The sequence below is a fragment of the Oryctolagus cuniculus genome, chromosome 15 (genome assembly GCF_964237555.1).
Source record: "Oryctolagus cuniculus chromosome 15, mOryCun1.1, whole genome shotgun sequence".
Lineage (NCBI taxonomy): Eukaryota > Metazoa > Chordata > Mammalia > Lagomorpha > Leporidae > Oryctolagus > Oryctolagus cuniculus.
Genome location: NC_091446.1, coordinates 83,887,124 through 83,913,519, shown reverse-complemented (window position 1 = coordinate 83,913,519; position 26,396 = coordinate 83,887,124). Strand labels below are relative to the sequence as shown.

Here is a 26,396-nt window from a genome sequence, read left to right as displayed (position 1 = left end):
CAATGCACTGCATTCCAGGTTACACAGCATAACTCAACAATTTTATAAATATCATGAATTATCTAATATATGTTGTTCTTTATAACAATAGTAGGAAAACAAAAATTATTAACGAAGATAATGGGAGAATGTCAAAATATTGAGAAATTTAAAACCGCAATTCTAAATGACATTGGCGTCAAGAACCAAATCAAAAGAGGGCAAGAAAAGACAATCAAAACAAAAGGAAAACACAGCATCCTCACACTTGTGCGATGCACTACTGGAGATGAAGTCAATGAAACATTCTGAGAGTTCCCCAGCACTACAGTCCCAACGTGGCGGCCCTGCCCCAGGGCCTTCTACCTCTTCCTCATCAGCCGTGTTCTCCCTGCCTCCCCAGAGGGCCTTACCCTGACTGACTCAACACCGGCTTCAGGCCTGATGGCCACAGCTGTCTGCACACAGGACCCTGATACAGTGGGTGTGGGCATGGTACCCTGTTATGGGTGGGGCTACCAGGAGTTGGGGCAGTAGAAGAGCCTGTGCAGTGAGGGCTGAAGTCACCTGGGCACATTTGGAAGCCCCACATGACATCAACGCATTTGTGGAGCCCCAGTTCCACCCTAGGGAGCAGGGGAGGGCACAGAGGTGGGACCTAGGGCAGCAGCCAGAGAGGCTGATGTGGGCTTTGCAGTCCTAGCCTCGGGCCAACACAAGTCAGCGGGACCAGGAGCAGCGCTGGCCTCTGGGCTCTGGTGGGGAGGGGTCCCCGTGCTCGTCCCTGTTCCTGCTGCCATCAAGGACCTGGGCGCCTGGGTCCCCATGCAGAGCAGAGATGGGTTTGTCCCAGCTCTAGGGGCTGGCAGTGGGGGCCCAGCGGCAGGCTGTACAGGCACTGGGGAGGCCCCAGTGTGCTTCCAGCTGCTGCCTCCCCTGGGTGCTCGTGGGACAGAAGCGGTGACAGCCATGTCTCACCTGGAAAGGGACAGTGGCCCAGGGTCAGATGACAAAGGGTGCCCCTGCCACCTCTTTAGAAACCACATTCCCTGTCCCCAAGGGCCTGAACCAGACCCCATGTCTGCCCCACAGCCCCAGCTCTCACCCCCATCACCTTAGGCTCAGTTCGTTTCCAGCCATTTAGGAGGGACTCAGATGCGGGTAACTCAGCCAATGCACTGTTAGGGCGCAGGAGGTCAGGTGGGGTAGTGCCGAGGGTCCTGAGTTGGTGCCTCGGTCCCCAGAGATGAGAGAGTGAGGCGAGGAGGTCAGGGCCATCCACACTTGGGGCTGTGCAGGAGGAGCCGGAGCTGTCCCAGGGCTCCCCTGGCCCAGGCTGCACACACCCTCCCCTCTGGGGCCAGCAGGCCGGAAGAGTCCTCAGCGTCACACAGGGTGATGGGACCCTGGGTTCAGGTCTCAGAGGCACACCCTGCACTGCAGATGGTGCCTGTGGAGAAGCAAACCACGTCTGCTTTCCCTTTAGCAAAGGCGAACGAGCTTTGCAGCACGGCCCTGGGGTTACCGCAGGTCTCTCAGGAGTCTGCTCCTCCCCAAAACCATAGAGGCAAAAGAAGATGGCGGAGGAGGGCCTGCGGGTGCCACTAGGGGGTTCACTCCCCCCAGAGGAGAGTCATCCTCTGAGAAGTTCTAAATCCCAGATGGCCCCTTGCCCACCTGCCCTGGCCCCACTGGTCTCACGTCCCACTCGGTCACCTTCAGCCCCAGGCACAGGGCTGAAGAGTCCACGCCTGCACCCTGTCCTTGGCAGCCCACTGCACGAGACACCGCTGTGTGGGGACAACAGCCCCGGGTGCCCTCACTTGCTAGTGGCATCTAAGCTGCCCACTCCCTGGGACAGCTGCTGGGTGGGTGGGCACAGTGACTTGTTGTATAGCCCAGACTGGGCAGCAGCCTGCCCTGTCTCTACATGGCTGCCCTCAGGGGCTCCTGTGCCCCTCCCTGAGGAGCCTCTCCCTGGTCATCTATGCCCTGACTCCAGTTGGGGATCATAGGTGCTGAGGGCATCCCCAGAGCAGGGCAATGACTCAGTTTATGGAGCAGTGCCTGATGCAGCTCCTCACCCTCCAGGGAACCTTATTCTTGATGCTGACCATGTATTAAAGTGTTTCTAGGTATTCAATTGCTAGCTTGGGACTTCTTTGCTTCAGTTTTTGCCCACCCCCAGCCCAGCTGCAGCAGAATTTCTCTGTGTTCCTGGGGAGCGATTGTTGGAGGCTCCACAGCTCCCATTCCCAGACAGAAACCTGCTCAGGACCCTGCAGGCAATGACTGAGATTCACCTGTGCCCTACAGGGACCGGGTCAGCACAGGGAAAGTAGCAGGCATGACTCTGGAACAGATCAGGACAATAGGGACAGTTGTGGTGTCACCTCTATGCTCTCGTAGACCTGGGCGGCCGTGTGCAGCATCCCTGGCTTGCCCAAATTCTGGAACCCAGCTCCTCTTCACCCTGACCCCGGGAGAGGGCACCCAGCGTGCTCGGCTGGGTCTAGGGGGATGCCAGCAGGGCCTTTTTGTACCGTTGAGCCCTGGTGTCTGCACTGAGCTGTGGGGGGAGGGCTGCCATGGGTGCTGTGGGCTGGCCCCACTCACCCCAGGCCTGGCCCTGGTCTAGTACAGCGACCTGCTTTGAGCCCATCCCCTCTGCCTCAACCTGTCCCAGTTCCGCACAGCCTCCTGTGCCACAGCTGTCTGCTGCTGCCTGCAGAGCTGGCTGCCTGGTGACTCCGGGTGCCCTCAGGGATGGGGACGGGGCCTCTCTCTGGGCTCGTCTGGGCTCTGCAGGTCAGCCCTTGGGTCCCAGCCAGGCCCGCCTGAGCCTGCACTCTGATGAGGGAGAGATGTGCCTGGGGTCAGAGCCTCCATGGGGTGTTCCACAGTCCAGTTGTTCCCTTGAGTGTGTTCCCTTGACCTCCCCACCCCCATCAATAACTGCCTTTCAAACAAATCTCTAAATTAAAAAAAAATAAAAAGCTGTACTTACTATCAGACACAGAATCCTGGAGCCTTGGCTGGAACAGAGCTCAGAGGGATTTTTTCTAAAGATTTATTTATTTGAAAGTCAGGGTTACAGAGAGAGTTAGAAACAGAGAGAGAGAGGTCTTCAATCCGTTGTTTCACTCCCCAGATAGCTGCAATGGCTGGAGCTGCGTCAATCTGAAGCCAGAAGCCAGGAGCTTCCTCCAGGTCTCCTACTCGGGTGCAGGGGCCCAAGGACTTGGGTCATCTTCCACTGCTATCCCAGGCCATAGCAGAGAGCTGGATCAAAGAGGGGCAGCCAGGACTAGAACCGGCGCCCATATGGGATGCTGGCACTTCAGGCCAGGGTGTTAACCCACAGCACCATAGCACTGGCCCCAACACAGAGGGATTCTTGGGTTTCTCCGTTTCTGCTTTTTCCTCCATCTTAATGCTTGTAGCATGTGTCCTGAGTCTCTGAAAAATTCACCAGCTTGTGTGTCTATTCATTTGAGTGCAATGTGCCCGTTTTCCTGTACACATGTTACACTTCAGAACAACGTCTCCTGTTCCTGGCCTAAGCCTGGTGGCACTGGGTCATTCTTAGGGTCCCAGTGCCTGGTGCAGGCTCCCTCCCCATGGTTGGCCACCATGGTGCCAGGTGACAACTCATCTGTGTGCTGCCGCATCAGGCGTCTGATGCCCCAGGCCCATGTCCAGTCTCATTGCTCCAGGCTGTGACCCAGGGAGGAGCCGCTGAGGGCCCAGGTCCCTGGGACACAGCCTCCCTCCCTCGTGCTAGTCCTGATGGAGCTCCTGCTGCCTGGCTTCTGCCTGGCCCAGCGCTGGCCATGGCAGCCGCGTGGCAGAGGAGCAGTGCGTGATGTCGCCAGCCTCTTTCTCTCTCTGAGAGGGCGTCCGTCTGGGTCCCCCCCCCCCAGGTGGCTACAAAGGCCAGGGCTGGGTCAGGCCAAAGCAGAATCAGGCACTTCATCCAGTACTCCAGGGTGGGGTCAGGGGCCTAAGTCCTGGGGCTGTCTCCTCTGCTTTCCCAGGCTGTGAGCAGACAGCTGGATCCCAAGGGGAATGGCATCGGGAGGGTCCAGGCTGTGGGGTAGCAGGTAAACCCCCGCCTGCAGGGCCGGCATCTCATATGGGTGCCGCTTTGAGTCCCTGGTGCTCCACTTCTGATGCCGCTCTCTGCTCTTGTCTGAGAAAGAAGTACAAGATGGCCCAAGTCCTTGGGCCCCTGCACCTACTCAGGAGACGCCCAGGAGGCTCCTGGCTTTCAATCTGCTCACTTTCAGCTGTTGTAGCCATTGGGAATGGGCCAGCAGATGGAAGACCTCTCTCTCTCTGCCACTCCACCTCTCTCTGTATAACTCTGAGTTTCAAATCAATAATTAAAGCCTTTTTAAAAAGGTAAAAAAATAAAAAAGGAAGATATAGCTATATATGAAATACTACATCAAGGCCCATTATAGAGTGTATTTAAAATTTGATAATATAAACATAACATACACTGTTAACACAGACTTTTAAAAAGAATTTAACTCAGTCTTAGAAAACATTTTGGTACCCATTCATTTTCTTCTTCCTTACAAATATAATAGAAGAAACTGATTAATTTTTATACTGGAAGGTGGGATTCTTTGGATATTTAGACAGTTGGATATTTCTAAAATTAAGGATTTGTAATGTATATTAAAGAGTTACATATGGTATCTTTAAAAATGTATTACAAGAATGCTGGTATTAACAACTTTTTTGCCAGGAGTAATAAATAAACAGTTAGGTATATACATGCACACGTGAGTACAGAAATATGCACACATAGACATAGGATTGCCCTTCCAAAACACCTGACTCCAGAGTTTGCTGGTCACCATCACTTGACCAGAAAGCTCAGGGAAGACCTGATGGAGGAGGAGGTCTTGGTCCCAAAGCAGGAGGTGAAACTGGAGCCCCACAGATGGTTTGGCCTCAGCAGCTGGTCCTGGGCATGGGCAGCTAAATGGCGGCCCTAGGTACAGAATGCGCCAACAGCTGAGACTGTGGCACTACCAGAGCTGACCACTGTGCAGAATGGCCAGGTCATGATGAGGACCCCTGGGCATTTCTGTGCCAGCAGAGACCTCAGGAGAGGGTCCCAGACATCCTGGCCCAGGGCCAGCAGCATGGGCACCAGGGGGGACAGAGTCCCCAGGCCCAGGCATGAGGCTGTGATGGCCCTGTGCATCTCAGAGCCTCCAGGACACCTCCAGCAGATATGAAGGGCTGTTGATATGAAAAGCAGGTGTCCAGGGTGGGGAAAGTAGATAGGGACAGAGGAGCCCAGCTCTGACTGGATGCCGCTGTCCCAAGTCCCTCAGTGCCTGGCCAGGCTCAGGGCATCCATGTGGTATCCAGGTGGCCATGTCTCCTTCTGATAGAACACAGGGTTCCCTGCTCCTGAAAATGGGTGAGCAGTCCACAACCACTCTCATTAGCAGGAGGCCTGGGTGTTGGAGGCCCTTGCTGAGAGCCCAGCCACCCTTCTGGCCCTGCTATCTCATCCCATGCCCTTGATACCTGTGGAGCTCATGGTGTGGGGACGCCTGTGTGTCGACCTCAGTGTCTTCATGGCCAGAGGCTGCACAACTCGTTCCCAGCCTGTTGGGAGTGGCAGAGTTCCCAGCTGCTTATTGATTCTGACCTTACCATGTGCCGGCTCTGCCCAGTGTGCAGAGACTTCAGACCGCACCCCTGCCCCAGAACTGAGGCCATCCTGGGCATCAGCACAGGAAGTGAGAGCTGTCTATGGGGAGCCCCAGAGTTGTGGAGGGGGAAGTAGTACATGGAGATCCCTTGGCTTGGGCTGTGGTGCTCCTTGGACACATGGATGCCAGGCTCAGGGAGGAGCTTCCTTGCCGAGGGCAGGGGAGGTAGCCAGGGGCTATCCCTGCCCAGCTGTCCCTAGTCCCTGTGCTCTCGACGAGTCATACTCCTGGGAACTGGCCACCAGGTACCCACCTGCCTGGATGTGGGGCTGTCCCCATTCTGATCGGGGGACAGACCTCTGGGCAGCAGTTCCTGAGGGCTCCCTGTGCTGGTTCACGTTTGCGTGAACAGCATTCGAGCTGTGTCCACAGGATCTGGGCACCACCCGAGCAGGGGGGCAGTTGTCCAGCAGGTGCCTGGGTCAGGGGCCAGGCTAAAGGCTTATTAAACCCAGCCTGAGGGAAGGCCAGTGGTGTGACATCCAGGGCTCTGGACCTGCCTGTGGGCACACAAAATTCAGACAGGGGTGGGGGGTTGTTGTAGCTGAGGGTCCTGCCCCTGGGTCTGTGCTGGGAGGAGTGGGGCCTGTGGGCAGGTGGCAGACTTGGAGGCTGTTCCCAAAGATGTCTAGGAGAGAGGCCCCGTGGCTGGATGGTGGGCTCTTATCACTAAGGGGGATGGAGCCATCTCAGGCCTTCTCTGGTGTGACTCAGCAGCCCCCCTTAGCATGGAGATAGGGGGTTCTGGCTCCATGTTGTGCCAGAACCTGGAGAGAAAGGTGAGTGGTGGAGGGATGGTGGGCTGGCAGAGGAGGGGTTAGCTGGGGAGCAGGAACCTCAGACAGCCAATGCACGGGGGGAGGGTTGGTGGGGAGGGGCCATGGGGGATGTGGTGGTCCCAGGTGCCTCAGCCCCAGGTGCACACTCAGCACTGAGCATCTCTCAGGCAGGCCACCCAGACCTCGTCAGTTCCAGGGTGACTTCCTGGGGAGAGCTGGTGTGGGGACACTGCTCCCTCAGCCCTGGGCAGCCTGGCCCTGCTCAGGACAGCAATCCCCCAACCGCTGTGGGGGTGCTGCCACACGCCCAGGAAGGCGGACCTCTGATGGCCTGGAGCCCCCACTGACAGCAAGGGCCCCTGCCTAGCCCTGGGCTCCCTGTGCTCATGGTCACCAGCCCCTCCCTTCCCATCTCAGTCCCCTGGGCTGAGGGTTGCGGGTTCATCCTGTGAGGCCCGGGCTTTGTGGGATATGGGGCGACGGCCTTCTTTGACAAGAAGCAAGTTTCAGTGAACATACCCATTTTATTAATGATCAGGCACACCTCTTAAAGGGCAGACAGAAGGGGCGTAGCTAATTCAGGGCAACACTAAGTCTATAGGATAGAGCCAATATTGGCCCTGCTAGGCTCCTCCATCAGCTTGAAGGTCACATGGACTAGAGCCTTCCCGATGGGCCTGGGCCACACCCGGAAGTATTTCCCTGATAGGCAATTACAGGGCCAGGGTGGGGGAAATGTGCCTGTGGCTTCTGCTGCCTGCCAGCAGTCAGGCTCATCTCCTGCATGGGCTGGGCAGGCAATCCCCCAGCTAGGGGCAGAATCACCCACATCACCCTGTCTATATGGACAAAATCTCTGCCCATAGTATAGCCTTTCACTCCGCCAGGCCCATCGTGTCCCAGGCCTTTAATCCACTTCCAAAGAGGAGAGCTTAGTCTGACTGGCAGGTGGGTGTACAGATGTGGTCAGGTAGGGGCATGAGGGCGTGGTCTTCCAGCTCACAAACCTAATCCTATATGCCCGCCTACATCACAGCCCCTTCAGAGACTCCAGTCCCTTAATCCTAAGGGATGCTGAAGGCTGTAGAATCATCACATCTTCTATAGCTGCTTCCTGCTTATGAGGGGCGTAGTGCAGGCCCTGCCTTGCTGGGGCTGGGAGTCTCTGCCTAGCTCATCCAACAAGTTTGCTTTGTGAGCTGGAGCGGTCTCGGTCCCTGCCAATGTCTGTGTCCCCTGCATGGTCAGCTACTCCCAGAAGTTAAGTTCTGAAACAGATAAGCTTGTTAAGTAGCATAACAGAAGTGGAACAGGACCAAGAAGTGAACAAAAGTCCAGTGCCCCATAAGATGGAAAGAATGTACCGTATAGACTCCCACATAGTGGGTGCTGATAGATTATAAACCCATTTCACTTGAGCGTAGATTTCAATAGAAAAACACATGAGGACTTGCATGTCAGTAGCAGCTCCCAGAGAGAATTGAGAGAGGCAGGCACAGGTGTCTGAAGGGACAGCAGCACTCTTGATGTGAGGACTGTCAAAGCTTTACTCTCTTTGCTCAAAGCCTCTACTTGGCTTACAGGAATAATCAGCTGTGTCTTTTGCAATTCACCTGAGAAGACTTAAGAGGTAGAACTTTCATCTTAACCTCACTGGGGTGGGCGTGCTCAGTAGCACCTGGTGAAGTCCCTTCCATGTAAGCTATAACTGACCTGAAGAGGATCCTTCCATGAATGCCTTCCTCAAGAATTCCTGAAGTTGGAACTTTGTTAACAGTGCCTTCATTCCTTGGAACACCTTTTGCAGCTAACCTCCTGCATGGGCTAGGCAGACAATCTCCAAGCTAGGCATACAATCACCCACAGATAATGAAACTGGTTCTTCCCTGGCCCACTAGGGAGCCAGAAGTGTCTGATCAGGGACCTGTCCACACCACCTCTCCATCTCCCTTGCTTTCCAGTGAGCAGAAATTGCCCCAAGACAGCATCCCAGGGGCAAAGGTAAGGACAAGTCCTTGGCCATGGGCCAGTCATCTGGAAGCAGAGCTGGGTGGAGGGGGCACATGGGGCTTGGCAGTGGTTAGTGGGAGTGCCATAAGGTCCTGCGATGCAGTACTTGCAGGGCACCTGCTGACACCTTAACACACTCACCTGTGCCAGAACTGAGCCACAGCTCGGGGTGTCTGCCTGTCAGCTGCCAAGACTCATTGGCATGGTTGGGAGTGACCTGGCTGGAGCTCAGGGGCTCTGCCTATTGGGGTGGGGCAGCTCGGGTCAGAGGCCAGGCCACCAACACTCCCTCAGACAGAAGACCTGGGGCTCACGGTCTGTGCCTTTTCTGGCTCCTTCCTTTGAGCACACACAGAGCTCCGGAGCTGCATCCGAGAGCCACTGTCAGAAACCTGCATCTGGGCTCATGCCATCCTGTCTCATTTTCCAGCATAAACAGGTGCGCAGGATCCAGAAATGGATCAAAATGATGAAAAACCACTCCAAATACCATGGCAGCGAGAAGGTACCGTGGAGCTGAGGGCCCCTCGGGAACACTGACAGCTGAGTTGGGGTTTGAGCAGTGCCCATTCCCGTGCCAGGCACCGCCTGCCTCTCAGATGCCCAGGGGCAACTGTCCAGCCCCCAGGGACACAGGTCATGTGCACCCCTTCCCCATACACGCAAGACACTGTCTTGGTAGAAAATCTGAAGTCACTGCTGAAGACAATCCCGCATGCAGGGCAGGTGTGGTTCCAGGAGCCCTATAGGGGGCTGGCAGTGCACGGTGGAGCCAGTGCCCCTGAGCCCTTGGCCCCCAGTCACTGTGGGTCATAAGGCCCCCATCTGGGCAGATCCTCCCTCTGCCAATACTCACGGAGCCCCTGGCTTCTCCCTCCTGCTGTCTCACCCTGCGCTCCCTCCCCGAGTGGCCACGTTCACCACTCACCAGAGCCTCCTCTCTCCTGTAGTTTCAGCAGAGAATCTACAAGGGCATCCATGCTCAGGTGCGCGGGAAGATGTGGGCCATGATGCTGGAGGTGGAGAAGAAGAAGGCCCAGAATCCAGGCAAGCACACGGTACGGCTCTGCACTCAGCTCAAGGGGGCAATGCGCCTTATTTGAAACCTAATGGCCAATTCGGTATACAACCTGGTGAGTATTCTGGGATCATGTCCCAGGTCCTACCCCAACAGTCCCCAGGAGCTTGGCAGTGTTGGGATGCTCCTCCCAGGACTAGTGCCCCACAGGTCGGGGTGGGGATGGAGATGAGCCCTGTGACTACGCTGTGGAAAAGATAGTAGAGATGCGTCCTGCTGATGCCATTGCACCTGTCAGATATGTGGCAGGTGCCAAGGGCCCGAATCCCACTCCACACCATGCCACTGCCACAACCACCCACTCAGACCTTTCCAATGAGGTGAGCAGGTGCAGGACTCCATGGGTGACCCACCAAGGCCTGGGCATCCCCATCCCGCTGACCTGCCACTGACCAACTTTGCCTGGAGCCCTGGGGCCTGGCACTGCCTGCACCCATGACAGAGGCACACTTCCCTGTTCCGGCCCTGGCCTGGTGCACTTCCTGGCTTACTTCTCCCTCATGTGAGAAAGTGCCAACAGGTCACCTGTGGAGCTCACGGATCCAGCAGCTACCATGGGTGTGGAGCCTGGATTCTTACAGCAGCCTGGCCCATCCTGACATCTTGGGGGTGCAAGGTGTCCTTGCTTCTGGTCTCCCCCCTGTGCTGCATGAGCTCAGGCCCTGTAGGATTCTCCAAGAACACTGAGATGTGGGCTCCAATTCTTAGGATGCCAACACCAAGTGGCAGGATTCAGGCTGAGGGGGCGGCCAGAGGGGCTGCCTCCTCAATCTTCCTGGGCCCTTCAGTGGGTGACCCTGGTCTCCCTGAGAGGTGGGCCATCCCAGGAGAGTTCATTCTTGCCAGGGGAGGTCAGCTAGAGGCATTCTGGGGTCTGGCAGGAGGTGGGCTACAGCCATGTGTTGGGGTTCTTGCTTATGTTCATGACCGAGGGGACTCTTTCTGGGCCCTGGCCCAACTCGTGGAAAACAGCAAGCACATGATGCATGGTAGGTGGTTGGCATGTGGGGACCAGTGCATGCAAGTCCATATACAGCCCTCATTGGCTCCTGAATGTGCAGGACAATGTCCCTGTGGTGGGGCTCCCTAGAAACCAGGGCTGGCAGAGGAATCCTAGACTGAGCCAGTCCCTTTCTCTCCCCAAAACCCAAAATCCTTGCAACCAACCAAGGCCATCGTGTGTGTGGGAACTTTCAGAACAAGGGGTCCTGTCATTGGTCATATGACACAGGTCCCGAGTGTCCCTTCTAACTCACAAACTCTATGCTTCCTCTCAAGCACAGAGCCACACCCAGGGAACTTGCAGAAGGCAGCATCCCCTGTGGGGTCACCCCCTCCTCACTCCTGAGTGTCAGAATGGTCAGGAGGCACCCAGTTTGACAGCACCCACCCCAGCGGGCTGCAGGGGCAGCCTGGCCTGGGCTGTACACAGTCACCCACCTGCACCCATCTCCCAAGCAGGTCCTCTGCCCTGGCCATGTTCGTTCCCACCTGCCCCTGGCCGAGCCTCCCCTGACCCTCAGTGCTCAGGTACACCCCACCCCGGCCTTGGGCTCTCCAGCCTTCCTAGGAGGAGGCTCTAACGTGGGGGTGTGGCTGATACTACTCAGGTTTCTACAAACCAAACACCCCAAAACTGGAGCGATTCCAGCAACACCTGGGAGATATTGTGCATCGCATGCTCCCCTCCCTGGAGACAACCGGGTAAGTAAAGCATCTCCTTTCTCCTCTCGAGGGACTCTGTGCTCAGGGAGCAGAGGTCAGAGAGGGGTCCTGACTCCCTCCTGGGCCAGGCTTTGCTTGGTTACTGGGGTCTGCAGCATATTGGGTGCTGGGTTGTTTTCCAGCACTTGTTCCCCCAGAGTTTGCGTAGATTGCAGGGAGACACTGTCCCCAGGGCAGAGTGGACTGAGGGACCTGTGTCCCTTCAGGAACCTGCATGGCTGGGAGAGGGGATGCACCTGCTGCTGGGCTTCCTGCACCCAGGGGCTCTGCCACAGGGCTCAGATTAGAGGGAGTCAGGCCTGAGGCCTGGGCCCTGGGCCCTGGGCCCTGGGCCCTGAGCCCCCTCTGCCTCTTCTTAGGAGAAGGAGGGCGTGTGCCTGGAGGACTCCACCACCCACTGGTACATCCAGTGCTTCCTGGATGGGGTAAATGCCCCAGGGACCCCTTGCCCAGGAAAGCCCCTGCCCCAGTGCCTGGCTCTCTGGTCCTGGTGGCCTGTGACTCTGAACAAGGCTGAGCTCCCCCAGCCCCAGCAGACACAGGAGGGAGTCTGCTGTGCAGACCAGGCAGGTCCTGCCCTGCTGAGGGTGGTCCAAGCTGAGGCTGAGCCTTAGGGCCAGCAAGGAGGGGAAAGGTCCCACCAGGACCCATCCTGAGAGCCTGGCAAAGGCCAGAGCCCTACAGTGAGAGGCAGGAGACCCATAGACCCCCAGTGGCAGAGGCTGGTGTCAGCACAGCCCAAGGACTGACCCCTCCCCCAGGACCCTGGGGTATCTGGCATCTCCAGTGTGGCTTCCAAAGTGTGCAGATGCCCAGGGTCCAGGACAGGACATGGTCATCACTCTGGGTGTGGTTCCCTGAGTGGGTGGGGGTGCCACTGTACACCCACCCCCTGTGGGCCCTGCTGAGGCCCTGACGCGTGGGGTCCTCCAATGCCTGCTGTCCTCCAGGCGCCTTTCTCCCTGGTTCTGAGGATGTAGGACATCTATATCCTTGAGAGTGAGCACGTGCTCACCACCATGACCTATACAACTCTCAAGGTCCATCACAGTAAGTCCTCAGAGCCCACCGAGGCCAGGGTGCAGGGATGAAGGAGCTGCCTGGCTGTGGTGAGATGGACTTATGGGAGGGACTAGGAAGTTTCTGAGTCCTGGGTCTACTTGGGGAGGGCACTGAGAAACCCCTGTTACACTCCCAACCCCAGCAACACACAGTGCACAGATTGGGATGGCCAGGGTCACTGCCCAGGGAAAGCGGCCCCTGGTCCTCCAGTGCAAGGCATGACATCCATGGGTGTCCAAGGGGGCTACTCTCCCCCCATGATTCAGGGGCTGGGCTGTGGAGCTGTCCTTAGGCCCTGCTTGTGGCTTTGGCTCCTTGGCTGACCTCCACTCTGGGGTAGAGTCGAGGCCCTGCCTTTAGCTTCCCCGCCCAAGTCTGGAGCAGGTGTCCTGGCTCACTGTCCCCAGGAGCCCGGAGCACAGCTGGACCCCCACTCCAGCAAGATCAGAAGCAGCCCTGCCTGCCCAGGGGGCCTCTCACAGACTGACCCCACGCAGGCTCCTGGCACTATGACCACAGCTGTCTGCACACAGGACTCTCCTAGCACAGTGGTGGGAGGGTCCTACCTGCATGTGGGCAGGGCTAGAGGGAGGTGGGGCTGTGAGAGACCCTGTGCAGTAAAGGCCAAAGCCAGCTGGCACTGGATCCCCTTCAGCCATCTGAGGACCCCTGGTGCCCTGAGCCCAGTTATGGGGGCCGGGTCCACTCCTGTGAGCAGAGCAGGTGCAGAGGCAGGCACTGGGGGCCCCTAGGGCAGAACCCAGAGTGTAGCTGTTTGAGATTTGCATTCCTAGCCTGGGGCCTACAGAGAGCAGCAGAATCCACAGCATTGCTCCTGGTGGGCTCTGGTGGGGAGGGGTCCCCATGCTAGTCCCCTGCTGCTGCCATCAAGGACCTGAGCACCTGGGTCCCCATGCAGAGCAGAGATGGGTTTTCCCAGCTCTAGAGGCTGGCAGTGGGGGCCCAGGGGCAGGCTGTTCAAGCACTGGTGAGGCCCCATGGCAGCCCTGCCACCTCTTTATAATCAGCACTCCCTGTCCCCGAGGGCCTGGCCCAGACTCCAAGTCTGCCCCAGAGCCCCAGCTCTCACCACCACCACCTCAGCCATTTAGGAGGGGTACAGATACCTGTCCTTAGGGTGGTCCTGTGTCAGGGCACAGGGACGTCAGGTGGAGCAGGTGTTGGGAACAGCACAGGGTCCTGAGTTGCTCCCAGTGGTCCCCAGAGATGAGAGAGTGAGGCAGGGAGGTCAGGGCCCCACCACACCTGTGGGGGCTGTGCGGGAGCAGCCGGAGGGGTCCCCAGGCTGCTCACACCTTTCCCTCTGTGGTCATCAGCCTACAAGAGTCCTCAGCATCACATGGGGTGATGGGGACCCCAGGGTGACGTCAGGGCAGGCAGTCTGCAGGCCAGATGGAAGCTGTGGAGAAGCAAACCACGCCTGTTCTTCCAGAAAAGGAAATAAACATTGCAGCAGGCCCCTGGGGCAGACACGCAATCCCCAGAAGCACATTCCTGCTCCCACAGCCCTGGTGGCCAAGATCACCGGGGAGGACATGCGGGCACTGTGGGAGCAGACCAGGGCTCTAGCTTCCCACCCAGAGAGGAAGCTCCCCTGTGGGGAACTCACAGTCTCCACGTGTGGCCAGTCCCTCTGAGACTCCCGAGAGCTCGTGGGGGAGGGGAGGGCTGTGCCAGTGTGTGAGTCTCCCAAATCTGAAAATGCCCCGACACACGGAAGATGAGGAGTCTTTCGATGCTGGCAGCCAGGAAGGCCTCTGGATGTGGGCTCCTCCACGGGCCTCAGAGCCCCCGGAACCAGGGCCCATGCAGGCCGTCCTAGCCTGGGGGCCACGGCTGAGGACTCCCTACCTGTACGGCAGCCCCACACACTCTGGGTACAGTCACAGGCTGGAGCCGGCCAGAGCCAGCCCTGTGCTTGGAGACCAGGCCCAGTGCCCTCCCTGGCTCAAGGCCTCCGTGCCTCCTATTCCACGGGACACCTGGATTATGGGTGCCTCCTGGAAGAGGCTGAGCCCACCATGTGTCCTGCCCAGGCTGGGCAGCAGCCTGCCGTTCTCTACACAGAGTCCTCTACACTGGATTGAGCCCCCCACCCACCCAGTGGCCCTCCCCATCCTCTTCCTGTTTCAGGGCAGAGGGGTGTCAGGACTGCTGTGGACATCCCCAAAGCTTGAAGATGACAGCACAGAGCCAGGAGCCACTGGACTGTTCCCACCCCCACCATCAAGGAGAACCTTTAGGCCTTTATTCTTGATGCTGACGTGTATTAAATTGTTCCTATGTATTTAAGTGTTAGATTGGAACATGTCTGCTCCAGTTTTGTGACCCGCATAGCCCAGCTTCAGCAGGGCTTCTCTGTGTTTCTGACGAGTGTTGGAGGCTCCACAGCCCCCACCCCAGGCAGAGATCTGCACAGCACCCTGAAGCTAATGCCTGAGATTCACCTGTGCCCTCCAGGGGGCTGGCTCAGGGCTGGGAGAGCAGCAGTGAGTGCCCGTGAGCTCTGGGACAGATCTGGACCATAGGGACAGCTGTGGGGGGAGGGAATATCCATACAATGTTTCATTTGACAATATTGCTAGAGGAAGCTTTACAGATACAAATGTATATATTAAATAATACAGATGTCAAGTCAATAAATTTTTACCTTTAAAGACTAGAAGAGCAGAAGAACCCCAAGGGTAATGGAAGGAGGTAAAAGAAAGATAAGAACTGCAATCAATCAATCTGAATAGAGAAAACACATGACCAAAATTCCATGAACCACAAGCTGATTTCTGCAAGGATCAGTGAAAATGACAAACTATTCTCTAGAGAAGACAAAAGAAAAGGAAAGACGCAAGTTATTTCAGATCAGAAATAAAGAAGCAGACATCACTACTCACCTCACAAAAAGGATCGGGGAACTCTATGGAAAATCATAAGCCAGTTCTTTAGACAACATTGATAAAGTGGATGATTTTCTGTAAACACACAAAGTGCCAAATGTCACTCATGTAAAAATAGGAAATCTGATCATATTGTACTCAAACAGATTGAAGTAGTAAGAAAGAAATCCCATGAAGAAATGTGCAGGGCCCAATGGCTTCACTGGTGGGATAGCCAACACATATCAAGGATGATTAAAACCAGAATTCAGAAACCCTCTCGATGCCGATGAAGAAGAAGTGCCTGCCATTTGATGTCAGGGCACCAGTATGAGCCTGATGTGAAAATAAAACTACATCATACAGAAAACTACAAACAAGTATCACCTGTGAATATACAAAAATGATCAGCAAATGGAATCTAGCATAATAAAAGGTTTACACACTCTGATTAACTGAGCATAATTCCAGGAATTCAAGGATGGTAAACACGAAAGGGCAATCAATGTAATAAACAGAATAAGGACACACACACAGGCCTTTAGAGACACAGCAAAGGTATCTGAAAAAACTGAGTGTGTCTCTATACCCCAAACCCGTCCTCCTCTGACTATTTTAGTAAATAGTAAAACCTATGAGAGATCAGGTACGTTTTCAGAGAAGAACATTGACACCATATTGCATACAAGTGTGCTAGTCCCACAGAACCCAGATGTGGCATTATGTTCCTAGCCATCTTTCTGACTAGGAAATGACTTCTGCATAAAGTTTCAAAGGAAGACCACAAGGAGACCTTAGCCTCTCCTTCTGAGAACGGATAGTTACCAACTTACACCACCCACTGCTACCTGATCAAGTCTGGAAAGTTCTTGAAATACCAAAATGCACCTCCTGAGGCAAGGGTTGTGAGAAGACAAGTTTGCCAGCTTTCACCTGGGCAATGCCCACAACCCACAGTGGTTGAACCAGACAGTGGACAACACTGAGTCAGGTGTGAGGGGTCTTCAGAGAGTTCATGGGAAATACACATTAACTGTTAAACTCCATTGATCCAGGGAGGTTTTGAAGAAAGACATAGACCACCATCAGGAGGAGGAAGCAAATCTTCCTGTTGGGCACCTGGATGGTCTATGATCTATGGTCAACATAGATATAATAGACTGATTCAGAAAGACACAAACTGCTAAAACTGACTCCAGTAAAACTAAAAACTCTGAATATACTTATAATTTGAAAAGAGATTGCTGTATCAGAAAAACAAAAAAACCATGAAGAAAAGTCCAGGACCAGATGGCTCCAAAGGCGAAAACACACATTTAAAGGATAATTGAAGTCCTTGATTCGCAAACTCTCCCAAAAAGGAGACAAATAGGAAAAACATTCCATTTTATTCCATCAGACCAGCATTAGCCCAACAGCCAACACAAACAGATCATAAAGAAAATGGCACACAAATATCTGTTATGAATGTGTCCCATGCCTCAACAAAAGGTTACCAAACCCTATCCAGAAGCCCAACAAAAGGTTCGCACACTCTGTGCATCTGGGAATTACTTCAGTAATGCAAGGATGGCTACCATATAAAAATCAATATATCACAGAACAGAATAAACATGGGAAAAGCCTACAAAGCACCCCTATAGACACAGCAACCTATTTTGCATAAACTTAATTACCTTTGAGATATTAAAGAAATCACCAAATTAGGAACAAAGGCCAACCTCGGCCGGACAACGATCTTTCATGAAAAATGCACACAGCGCGGCATCACACTGAATGCAGTAACCAGAAACCATCCTCGGAGCCCAGGAAACAGACAAGCATGTTCGCTCCTACTCCTGGGTCAGGGGGCTCAGAGGTCTAGAGCAGGGTGGCTGGGCCATCAACAAGGACACAAAGGGGAACACGGGCCGTTCCGGGAGCAGGCAGAGCCACCTCTGCTCTCCACAGCTGCTCACACACTGGGCAAAGTTCCAGGGTCCGCACAGCACCACTGCGACTCCGCCCACGCCCTGCTCCCTGCAGGACCCCAGAGCAACAGGCAAGGTGCAGAGGCCTGGCCCAAGCCAGCAGGGAAGCCCCCAGCAGGAACCCGGGACACCCCCTCACTCACCACAGGGAGCCCCGTTGTGCTTGCTGGACGTAGGCCCGCGAAGGCCTTTGCTTCAATGCTGCCTCAGGCCTTCAGTGCAAGGCCCACCCGTGGGAGCCGCCGCCCAGCGCCCTGCTCCACCCACGATGCCCCCTGCAGTTCCCATGGAGCACCCAGGAAGCCAGTGGCCTCGGTGTGGTGAGGGCGCTGTGGCCTGCGCTGAGACCCAGCACACACAATGGCTGCCTCCACCCACCTGGGCCCCTGCACCCGCATGGGACCTGGAAGACTCCAGCCTCTGTGGCCATTTGGAGAGGGAACCAGCAGGTCAAGACTTGGCCTTCCAAAGAAGTAAATAAATCTTTTAAAAAAAATAAATGAACACCTGTGCATGGAATTCAAAATTTTTCATACCAAATAAACTTCTCTCTATTTCCTTATTTCTTTTCATCTGAAAGGCTCACCACACCACACACACACACACACACAACACACACAACACACTTATATCCACTACTTCACTCTCCAGTGTCTGCAATAACCAGGGCTGTGTCTCACGAACACACACGCACACATACACACACACAATCCAATCTGTAGCTCTGAATTCAAATACACAAATAGCCTTAAAAACATAAAATCAAATAGGGGCCAGCATTCTGGCATGATGGGTAAAGCTGCCGCCTGTGGTGCCAGCATCCCATGTGGGCACCGGTTCCAGTCCTGGCTGTTCTGCTTCCAATCCAGCTCCCTCCTTGCCCTGGAGGGCAGTGGAGGATGGCTCAGGTGCTTGGGTCCTTGTATTCCTGTGGGGGACCTGGGGAGGCTCCTGGCTCCTGACTTCAGATTGGTCCGGCTATTGCGGACTGTTGCGGCCACTTATGGAATGGACCAGCAGATGGTCCCTGCTACTGTTCCTGGGAAACAGCCGAGGATGGACCAAGTATTTAGGGCCCTGCCCTATGTGTGAGACCTCCATGAAGCTCCTGGCTTTGACCATCTCTGTAGCCTCTGTGGCCATTTGGAATGAACCTGTGAATAGAAGTACTCTGTCTGTCTTAACTCTGCCTTTCAAATAAATCAATCTTTAAAAAACATTAGAAACAAAAAAATGGTCTTCAGCAGGTGCCACTGCAGGCAAAAATGGAAATGAAAAGCAACCATCCTGGGAGAGGCAGAATCACCCCTGTTCTCCCCTAGCATGAGCTCACATTCAGAAAAGTGCTAAGCAATCCACAGCAGTAGTAGAACTCCCAGCATGAGAGCAATATGCAAAGAAGAATGGCATGGCACAGGCTGACAGGGAAGAATCACAAAAGGAAACTAGAAGTCTTCCTCACTCACCTTAAAAGGTCTCTATGCTGGATCAGAGAAACAAGTCCACGAGATTTTCCACTTCGCACGCTGCTTCAGCCCAGAGCCCGAGGCTCAGGCAGAGGTAGCAGCCGACCATGGACCTGAGAGCAGCTGGGCCAGGTGGCTTCCATGGAGCACCAATGGGAAGCAGCCGGCTGCTGGAAGAACCACCACACGTGGTGCTAGGTGCAAAGGCCTTGGTGAAATCCACCTCAAACACGGAGGCTGCACACACATTCCCTGGGAGAGAATCCGCCCCATCAGGGACACGCCCTGGGAGCAGAGACTCGGAAACTCACACACAGCCACCTCTAGCATCCAAGCTGTCAGAGGTGCCCAATGGAGGAGGGGCAGGCAGGTGATCACCCGGTCCCTCAGGGGAATCGGCTTCTGGCCCCCAGTGCGGTTTTCCTCTAGGTATCCACACTGACACTGACCTGGAACACGGAGGTCACAGAAGTGCCTGACAGCCACGTCTCCAGAAAGATGAAGCGCAGAGATGACACTGTCTTCCAGGGTTCCATGCCTAACACAGAAAAGTACATAATCATAGCATCAAGGAGCAGAGCAAAGGGGCTTATAAGCTGGTAAGAGGTCCACAGTTCATGTGAAATGGATGGAAACATTGATTCTAATTAGGCTGTGATACAGTTAAGGAATTTTTGCAAAAAGTAACGGAAAATTTTTGAAAGAAGGTACAAATATAGTGGGTTTAATTAAAATGGGTAAAATATGTCCTGGTGGATGTTCCAAGAAGGTGGAGCATGGAGGGAACTTACTAATCTTGCTCAGGAGAAGATAGTTTTTAAAAAGTAGAGACAAAGTAGCCTAAGGGAAGAGTTAGGGAAAAATGGTAGAAGAAACTCTACCAAAATTAGAGGGACAAGGTGGACCTCCATGGAGGGTGTGGGCGCCCATGGCTCAGGACTCCAACTTCTGGGAGCCAATGCAACAGCGCTGGAAAGTGAGGTGAGACTAGACTGCAGCAGTCCAAGCCACTGGTGAAAAAGCGGCAGGAAAAGCCTAGAGGGAACCAGCCTCGGTGCCCCATGGGGGAAAGTGTATCAGCCAAGTAGAGGAGGAAAAAAAAAAAAAGAGGAAGGGACGGACATGTTTCCCTCTCCTGAATCACTTTGCAATGGTGTACCACAACAAACCGATAGAGTGGGTGCCGTTTTGGATATACATACAGCTGCAATAGCTCGTGGCTACACCCGGCACCCAGCCAAGCAGAGACTCCTGACTCTGGTGGGGAGAACTAACAGGGGGCTAAGAGCTGGTGACTGTGTGAAGCTTGTGAACTGGGAATGTGAAAGAAACTGAGGGTGTGTGGGAGGAATCACGATGTGGCTGGGACTCTGAGTAGTCTCACTGTGAGACTCCACAAGCTCAGGGGTTCCTGGTTACCTGGTGAGAGACATTGCTGGGGAATCTGAACTTACACTGAGGACCACACAGATCCTTGAGCAGACAAATACTATATCCTCTGGGGCTAGCTTTCAGACACTGGTCTCCATAGAGGAGAAGAGCTCAGCTGAGCAGTATACCTTGCTTTTGATTGCAAAAATAGAGAAGATTTGCCACACCAAACCTGGGTGTATCACCTTAGGCACGCCCTTACCCCTGGAGAACTGAACATAGTTCTCTGGACACAACCACTACAAGCCTCTAGAGATTCACTGAGCAGACAGTCCACTTATCTACAGAGTCATAATACAATGATAAAAGACACTACAGCAAAAAAAATAAAAAAGAGGAATACCAAACATAGCTCATTAGATTATATAGAGTAATAAAAATCAAATGCACAAAGTACTAAAATTCATGCAGGACATGAAAGATAATTTATCCCATGAAATTGAGATCTTAAAGAGGAATCAAAATGAAATGAAGAATTTATAGAACATGAAATTGAGATATTAAAGAGAAATCAAAATGAAGAATTCAATAGGATAAATAAAAATGCAGTGGAGAGCATTAAAAACAGAATTGGTGAAGCAGAAGAGAGACTATCGAACTAAGAGGACAAAGCACAGCAAAGTATACAGTCAAATCAAGACAAGAAGAGGAAATTAGAAAACTGAAAAACACTGTTGGGAATCTACAGGATACTATAAAAAAAAAGTATGGGTACTAGGAGTCCCTGAAGGCATGGAGAGAGAGAAAAGATTAGAAGGCCTTATTAGTGAAATAATAGCAGAAAACTTCCAGGGTTTGGAAAGAAAGGGACCTCCAACTATAAGAAGCACACAGAACTCCCAACTGACATGACGAGAAAAGATCCTCACCATGGCATACTGTCTTCAAACTCACCACAGTGAAATATGAAGAGAAGATTCTAAAACGTGCATGAGAGAAACACCAGGTTATTTTCAGAGGCTCTCCAATTAGACTCATAGTGGACTTCAAACCCTACAGGCTAGGAGATAGGCAAGATACAGTCCAATTCCTAAGAGGAAAAAAAAAAAAAACTCATCCCAGAACATTATACCCTGCAAAGCTCTCATTTGTTAATGAAGGTGAAATAACAACAAACAGAAATTGCAATAATTTGTCACCTTCAGTCCAGCCCTGCAAAAGATGCTTAAAGATGTGCTGCACAGATACACAGAAACTCAGACACATGGTCATCAATACGAAAGAAGGTAAAGGAAGAAAATCTCTCAGTAAAAGGTCAAAGGAAGTTCAAAGTATAAATTATGAATGTCTTTGGAAGCTAGCAGGGCAAAGTCCTTCCTTATCAGTAGTCACATGGAATGCAAGTGGCCTCAACTCCCCAGCATAAAGACACAGACTGGCTGAGTGGATTAAAAAACAAAACTCATCTTTTTGATGCCTACAAGAAACACATTTCACTAACAAAGATGCATGGAGACTGAAAGTGAAAGGATGGAAAAAGATATTCCATGCCTACAGAAACCAAAAAAGAGCTGGTGTAGCCATCTTAATGTCAGACCAAATAGGCCTTAACACAAGAACTGTTAAAAGAGAGAAAGAAGAGCATATGTATAGAATGATTAAGGGACCAATGCAACAGCAAGATGTAACTATTATAAAGGTATATGCACCTGATTACAGGGCACCTGGCTATCTAAAAAGAATGTTAAGGGATCTAAAGGGAGACATAGACTACACCACAATAGTACTGGGGGAATCAGGTTTCTACTTTCAGCAATGGACAGATCAACCTGACAGAAAACCAACAAGGAAACAGCAGATTTAGTTGACTCTATAAAACAAACAGACCTCACAGATATCTACAGAACTTTTCATCCTACAGTTGCAGAATAAACACTCTTCTCAGCAGCACATGGAACTTTGCCAGGAGTGATGACATACAAGGCCATACAGCAAGTCGCAGCAAATTCAAAACAACAGAAATCATACCATGCATCCTCACGGACCACAACAGAATGAAGCTAGAAATCAGCAGCTCAGGAATCCCTAGAGCATATGCAAACACATGGAGACTGAACAACATGCTCCTGAATGAACAGTGGGTCACAGAAGAAATCAAAAGAGAAATCAAAACATTTCTGGAAACAAATGAAGATGACAACACAACATATCAAAACTTAAGGGATACAGCAAAAGCAGTGTTAAGAGGAAAGTTTATAGCAATGCATGCCTATTCCAAGAAATTGGAAAGGCACCAAATAAATGAGCTCTCAAAGCTTCTCAAGGATCTGGAAGAACAACAGCAAACCAAACCCAAAACTAGAAGGAGAACAGAAATTATTAAAATTGGAGAAGAAATCAAAAAAATTGTATCCAAAAAACAATACAAAGACCAATAAAACGAAGAGCTGGTTTTTGAAAAAATAAACAAAATTGACACATCATTGGCCCAAATAACCAAAAAAGGAAAGAGAACATCCAAATCAATAAAATTACAAATGAAAAAGGAAATGTAACAACTGACACCACAGAAAGAAAAAGAATCATCAGAAATTACTACAAAGAGCTGTATGCCAACAAACTGGGAAACAGCAGAAATGGATAGATTTCCTGGACACATACAACCTACCTAAATTGAGCCATGAAGATAGAGGAAACCTATACAAGGCCGGCGCCGCGGCTCACTAGGCTAATCCTCCACCTTGCGGCGCCGGCACACTGGGTTCTAGTCCCAGTCGGGGCGCCGGATTCTGTCCTGGTTGCCCCTCTTCCAGACCAGCTGTCTGCTGTGGCCCAGGAGTGCAGTGGAGGATGGCCCGAGTACTTGGGCCCTGCACCCCATGGGAGACCAGGATAAGTACCTGGCTCCCGCCATCGGATCAGCGCGGTGCGCCGGCTGCAGCATGCCAGCCGCAGCGGCCATTGGAGGGTGAACCAATGGCAAAGGAAGACCTTTCTCTCTGTCTCTCTCTCTCACTGTCCACTCTGCCTGTCAAAAAAAAAAAAAAAAAAAAAAGAAAGAGAGAAAACCTATACAGACCCATAACCAAGATGGAAATTGAATCAGTAATAAAGGCCCTCCCAATAAAGAAAAGCCCAGGGCTGGATGGATTCACTGCTGAATCCTACCAGACATTTAAAGAAGAACTAACTCCAATTCTTCTCAAGCTATTCAAAACAACTGAAAGAGAGAGAATCCTCCCAAATCCTTTCTACAAAGCCAGCATCACCTTAATTCCTAATCCTGAAAAAGATGCAACAGAGAAAAAGAATTATAGACCAATTTCCCTGATGAACACAGACACAGCAATCGTCAACAAAATTCTAGCCAATCAATCCAACAACACATCAGAAAGATCATCCACCCAGACCAAGTGAGGTTTATTGCTAGTATGCAGGGATGGTGCAATATTTGCAAATCAAACAAGGTGATACACCACATTAACAAACTGCTGAAAAAAATATGGCTATCTCAATAGATGCAGAGAAAGCATTTGATAAAATACAACTCTTTCTTGATAAAAACTCTAAGCAAATTGGTATAGAAGGAATGTTCTTCAACACAATCAAGGCAATTTATGACAAACCCACGGCCAGCATCATAGTGAATGAGGAAAATTTCAAAGCATTCCCACTGAGATCCGGTACCAGACAAGGATGTCCACTCTCACTGTTGCTATTCAATATAGTACTGGACGTTTTCGCCAGAGCCATTAGGCAAGAAAAAGAAATCAAATGGGTACAAATTGGAAGGGAGAAGTCAAAATATCCCTATTTGCAGATGACAGGATTTTTTATATAGGGGATCCAAAGGACTCCACTGAGACTATTAGAACTCATAGAAGAGTTTGGTAAGTAGCAGGATATAAAACTCAGTACATAAAAATTAACATCCTTTGTGTACACAGACAATGCCATGACTGGGAAAGAACTTCTAAGAGCAATCCCATTCCCAATAGCTATAAAAAATCAAGTACTTTGGAATAAACTTAATCAAGGATGTCAAAGCTCTCTACAATGAGATTTACCAAACGTTAAAGAAAGAAATGGAAGAAATTCAAAAAAATGGAAAAATCTTCCATACTTATGGATTGGAAGAATCAATATCATCAAAATGTTTGTTCTTCCAAAAGCAATTTACAGATTCAATGCAATACCAATCAAAATACCAAAGATTTTTTTCACAGATCTAGAAAAATGCTGCTGAAATTCATACAGAGGCATAGGAGACCTAGAATAGTTAAAAAGCAATCTTTTACAACAAAAACAAAGCTGGAGGCATTACAATACCAGATTTTAAGAGAAACCATGGGGCAGTTATAATCAAAACTGCCTGGTACTGGGTAGACCAATGGAACAGAATAGAAACACCAGAAATCAATCCAAACATCTACAACCAACTTATATTTGATCAAGGAGCTAAAACCAATTCCTAGAAAAAGGATATTCTATTCAACAAATGGTCCTGGGAAAATGGGGTTTCCACATGCACAAGTATGAGCCAAGATTCCTACCTACACCTTATACAATATCCACAACATGGATTCAAGATCTAAATCTATGACTTGACATCATCAAATTATTAGAGAACATGGGAGAAACCCTACAAGATATTGGCACAGGCAAAGACTTCTTGGAAAATGCCCCAGAGGCACAGGTAGCCAAAGCCAAAATTAACAACTAGGATTCCATCAAATTGAGAAGTTTGTGTACAGCAAAAGAAACAGTCATGAAAGTGAAGAGGCAATTGACAGAATGGGAGAAATTATTTGCAAACTATGCAACCAATAAAGGATTCATAACCAGAATCTACAAAGAGATCAGGTAATGCCACCACAACAAAGCAAACAACCCACTTAAGAAATGGGCCAAGGACTTAAATACACATTTTTCAAAAGAGGAAATCCAAATGGCCAACAGACACATGAAAAAATATTCAGGATCACTAACCCTCAGGGAAATGCAAATCAAAACCAACATGAGGTTTCACTTCACCCAGGTTAAAATGGCTTTCATACAGGAATCAAGAAACAACAAATGCTGGTGAGGATGTGGGGGAAAAGGTACCCTAATCCATTGTTAGTGGGGATGCAAAATGGCAAAGACACTATGGAAGACAGCTTGAAAAGATACCTCAGAAATCTGAATATAGTCCTACCATACCACCCAGCCATCCCACTCCTCAGAATTTATCCAAGGGGAATTAAATTGGCAAATAAAAAGCTATCTGCACCTTCAAGTTTATTGCAGCTCAATTCACAATAGCTAAGACATGGAACCAATCTAAATGTCTATCAACAGAAGACTGGATAAAGAAATGATGGGATATGTAATCTATGAAATACTATACAACAGTTAAACAAAAGAAATCCAGTCATTTGCAACATAACAGAGGAATCTGGAAAACATCATACTGAGTGAAATAAGCCAGTCCCAAAGGGACAAATATCATATATTCTCCCTGATCGGTGACAACTAACTGAGCACCTAAAAGGCAACCTGTAGAAGTGATATTGACACTATGAGAAGCAATGATTTGATCAGCCCTTGTCTTGACTGTCGAGGAACAGCTTATTATTTTATTCCTTTTACTGTTTTCTTTTTCCACTTAATACCATTGGTTGAATTTTTTAATTAACACAGAATTACTCTTAGGTGGTTAAATCCAACTGAAAATTTATTGCTATAAAAATAATGAGTGGGAATAAGAGAGAGAAGAGATGTACAGTTCGGCACACATTCCTACAAACTTACACCTAAGTGTAAAGCTAAAAACTTGCCATGGGACTCCAAATCCCATGAAGTCGGCAGGTACTAATGCCACTATTACTAGTTAAAATGATCATTTTAAGTGTGTAACTGATCATAAAGATAGGAATAAGTGTCAAAGGGATCACATGAATAAGACCAAGTGTCTGCAAATATCAATAGATAGAATGAAAAAGGAGGTGGGATGGCGCTGTGCTGTAGCAGGTAGAGCTGCCGCCTGCACTGCCGGCATCCCACATGGGTGGCAGTTTGGGTCCTGGCTGTTCCACTCCTGATCTAGCTCTCTGCTAAGGCCTGGGAAAGCAGCAGATGGCCCAAGTCTTTGGGCCCTGCACCCATGTGGGAGACCCGGAGGAAGCTCCTGGCTCCTGGCTTTGGATAAGCACAGCTCCGGCAGTTGCAGCCAGAGGGAGTGTGAGCCAGAAGATGGAGGACTTCTCTCTCTCTGCTTCTGCCTCTTTGTAACTCTAACTTGCAAATAAATACATCTTTTAAAAAGCATTGAAAAGGAGAATA

The 26,396-nt window shown here is 51.2% G+C and overlaps 1 long non-coding RNA gene across 21 annotated transcripts in view; it reads right to left on the bottom strand.

Moving 5' to 3' along the window:
* Positions 1 to 19: 19 nt before the first annotated feature.
* LOC103345547 (uncharacterized) overlaps positions 20 to 26,396 on the bottom strand; it is a 39,496-nt gene continuing 13,119 nt past the window's right edge. For 16 of the 21 annotated variants that reach the window (XR_007915928.2, XR_011382612.1, XR_011382609.1 and 13 more), the window contains one exon: positions 20 to 19,239. This is a non-coding gene — a long non-coding RNA (uncharacterized lncRNA). The remainder of the gene's footprint in view (positions 19,240 to 26,396) is intronic. The other 5 variants (XR_011382607.1, XR_011382610.1, XR_011382619.1 and 2 more) reach the window with 5 other exon arrangements.